We start from the raw sequence: 4,034 nt of genomic DNA on the forward strand, positions 1-4,034 counted from the left end.
CGTGCATCTTACACGTGCATCTTACACGTGCATCTTACACGTGCATCTTACACGTGCATCTTACACGTGCATCTTACACGTGCATCTTACACGTGCATCTTACACGTGCATCTTACACGTGCATCTTACACGTGCATCTTACACGTGCATCTTACACGTGCATCTTACACGTGCATCTTACACGTGCATCTTACACGTGCATCTTACACGTGCATCTTACACGTGCATCTTACACGTGCATCTTACACGTGCATCTTACACGTGCATCTTACCTGTAAGTATATTCTCTCATGCAATGAAAAAAGGCAGCGCCTCTCATGAGGCTGCAGCCTCAGGCACCGTCCACCCTCATGCTGCATCTTGTGCTGGTGTGTAATGACAGGAAAGTCTGATTCTCATGTGGGACATGAGGTGGAACGAAACTCAGGGTCCCAGTTACGTCCAACAGCAGCACGAACATGAGTCTGTGAGTAGATGAGAACTAATGTCATGGAAAGTCCAACTTCCTGTGACCTGCTGGTTCTGAAGTCTCAGCTGCAGGTCCAACCAGGACTGGGACGTCTGAGGACAGTTCTCAGGTTTGGAGGTTCTGCAGCAGAACTTGTGGTTCTGATGGTTTCTGTGGGTTAGAGGAGCAGGATTAAGGTTCAGACTGTAGACCTTCTCATCAGGGATGAAGCTAGACCAGGTCTGGAGCAGAACCAGGTCTGGAACTGAACCAGGTCTAGAAATTAACCAGGTCTGGAACTGAACCCGATCTGGAACTGAACCAGGTCTGGAGCAGAACCAGGTCTGGAGCAGAACCAGGTCTGGAACTGAACCAGGTCTGGAACTGAACCCGATCTGGAACTGAACCAGGTCTGGAGCAGAACCAGGTCTGGAACTGAGCCACGTCTAGAAATTAACCAGGTCTGGAACTGAACCCGATCTGGAACTGAACCAGGTCTGGAGCAGAACAAGGTCTGGAGCAGAACCAGGTCTGGAACTGAACCAGGTCTGGAACTGAACCCGATCTGGAACTGAACCAGGTCTGGAGCAGAACCAGGTCTAGAAATGAACCAGGTCTGGAGCAGAACCAGGTCTGGAGCAGAACCAGGTCTGGAGCAGAACCAGGTCTGGAACTGAACCAGGTCTGGAACTGAACCCGGTCTGGAGCAGAGGGTTCCTATCAGTGCCAAGCTCCGAGCAGCCCAGTGACATCACTGTGTGTGTGTGTGTGTGTGTGTGTGGGGGGGGGGGGTTTGAAGGTCAAAGGTCAGAGAGCAGCCTGCTGAAACCTGAAACCTGAAGATCCTGGTTCAGATCTAGGTGGACCTGGTTCTGGTTTAAGGAGTTTGCACTGAATGAATCTCAGTTGGACTCATTTTGAAGGATTTGAAGGAGACGAAGTGGACCAGAACCTTCAACCTGGACTTGTCTGAGCCTCCAGGCATCAGGATGTCAAGTTCTGAAACCTGAACCAGGAAGAGGTCTGAACCTGGACTCTGTGGAGTCCTGGACTCTGAGTAAAGATTCAACTTGTGTCTTTAAACATTTTGTCCAACGTCCCAGAAGCTGTTTGTCTGCAGGACATCAGAACCTTCAGAACCATCAGAACCTTCAGAACCAACACCGGAGCCTGACTGGCTGTCGGAGCCCGCATGTGTTCAGCAGCTGATCCGGGGGGGGGGGGGGGGGGGTCTGGCTCAAACGGACCCGTTGTTGTCTGAACAGTGTGACAGTCAGCAGACCTCGGCCCGTCAGAACCACCGGCAGAACCTCTGAAGGGAACTGCTGCTACCATGGAAACTGAAGGGTCCAAGCAGAGCCGGGTCCAGTTCAGGAAACGGTCTCAGAACCACAGAACATGGTCCAGATGAGCCGGTGTTGTTCTCAGAAGGTTTCCAGGAAAGAAACCGGATCAGAACCTTTGTGACTTCTCCTTCAGGAAACACTGAGAGAAGACGCTCCTTTCCCAGAATTCCTTGCAGCTGCAACACTGCAGGCCTTCAGACCCAAACAGAAGTCCGGACCCTGTCCCGTCAGGTGGTTCAGCGCTGGTTTAAAACCGTCTCGTCACCTGCTGCTGTCAATCATCAGAACCTTCGGCTGCTTCCAGCCCGAGGGTTCGGCTGTTCTTCACGCCGCCTGGCTCAGACTGAAACACGATTGTTTTCAAACCGTTAATGAATCTGAGCATCAGGACGCCTGTCCCCTGACGGTTCTGTGGACTCGGAGCCGGGCCTCAGCAGGAGTTTGGATTCTGTCTCTCCCTGCGGCTGCGTGTGTTCAGCAGCTGACTCGTCCCTGACAGCCGAAACAAGCCGCAGTCCACCAACCGTCCATTAAACCATCAGCTGAAGAGCAGCCTGTTCAAACTGCTGCGAGAACAAACGACCGGACTCACAGAACCATCAGAACCCACAACACAGGTTCTGACCCAAAGTTCTGGTCCATCAAAAACATGTCAACAGTCAGCTGATCTTCTAGAACTCGACTACAAGTTCAAGTTCCACAAACAAAAAAAGACTCCGAGTAAAAAAACCAAAGAATAATCAGGAACCAAGAGAGGAGCCTGAGAACTGGAAGATCTTCCTCCCATTCTGCTGCTGGAAACTCTAGGAACCACAAGTAAACCTGCAGTCTGAGAGTGAAGAGCTCTGTTAGTAAAATATGGAACAATAAGATCTGTAATATAAGATGGAGCTAGGTTGTTGAGAGCTTTGTAGGTTAGAAGTAAGATTTTGAATTCTATTCTGGATTTGACAGGGAGCCAATGGAGAGAAGCTAAAACTGGAGAGAGATGATCTCTCCCAGTAACTCCAGTTAAGACTCTGGCAGCAGCATTTTGGATCAACTGAAGACGTTTTAAAGAAGTATTTGGACACCCAGATAATAAACCATTGCAATAGTCCAGTCTAGACGTGACAAATGCATGGACCAGTTCTTCTGCATCATCTTTAGATCAGATGTTTCTAATGTTAGTGATATTACGCAGGTGGAAGAAGGAGGTTCTAGTAACGTTTTTAATGTGGGGGATAAAAGACATGTCCTGATCAAAAATAACACCAAGATTTTTAACATTAGAGCTGGAGGACAGATTAATGCATCTAAGGAGGGAGAAAGACTGAAACATTCATTCCTAAGGTGCTCAGGTCCAAAAACCAAAACCTCAGTCTTGTCTGTTCAACAGGAGAAAATTAAGGGTCATCCAGGTTTTTATGTCTTTAAGACATGCTTGTAGTCTAAGTAGCTGATTGGATTCATTGGGTTTTAATGGACAAATATAACTGAGTATCATCAGCATAACAATGAACATTTATCCCATGCTGTTTAATAACTTTACCTAATGGAAGCATATATAAAGTAAAGAGTATTGGCCCAAGCACTGAGCCCTGAGGACCTCCATGACTAACTTTGGTGTATGAAGAAGATTCATTATTTACATTTACAACCTGGACTCTATCAGATAGATGTGATTTACAGTAGTCCCTCGTTTATCACGGGGGTCCATACTCTGAAGACCCACAATAAGTGAAAAGCTGTGAAGTAGGGAGGGACAGTGTGGGCTGCACAGCTGCTAAATAATTTAAAATATATTTTTTTAAATAAAAATTTCATGCCGATCGTACGGCTCACCCATCAGTCAGCCAATTGTGTGTCGTGTCCGCTCTTATTTTGAAAAACTGCGATAGAGCGAGTCTGCGATAAACGAACCGTGAAGTATCGAGGGACTACTGTAAACCAGTTCAGAGCCGTTCCTGTAATCCCAACATCATATTCAAGTCCTGCAGTAGAATATTGTGATGAACTGTATCAGATGTGGGTGGCACGGTGGCACGGTGGGTAGAGCTGCTGCCTCTCAGCGAGCAGGTTACCCTGGTTCAAATCCCAGTCCGGGGATCTTTCTGTGTGGAGTCTGCATGTTCTCTGCGTGCTGCGTGGGGTTCCTCCCACAGACTAAAAACATGCATGTTAGACTGACTGGTGACTCTAAACTGTCCCTAGGTGTCCCTGTGATGGACTGAGACCTGTCCAGGTGTCCCTGTGATGGA

General features: G+C 48.1%; 1 protein-coding gene across 1 annotated transcript in view; it reads right to left on the bottom strand.

Annotated features, from left to right (window-relative positions):
- Window positions 1-4,034, bottom strand: part of LOC119428422 (filamin-C) — a 92,610-nt gene that overhangs the window by 87,152 nt on the left and 1,424 nt on the right. The gene's annotated exons all lie outside the window — the stretch shown is intronic.

The sequence above is a fragment of the Nematolebias whitei genome, chromosome 22 (assembly GCF_014905685.2).
Source record: "Nematolebias whitei isolate Nwh7 chromosome 22, NemWhi1, whole genome shotgun sequence".
NCBI classification, from domain to species: Eukaryota; Metazoa; Chordata; class Actinopteri; order Cyprinodontiformes; family Rivulidae; genus Nematolebias; species Nematolebias whitei.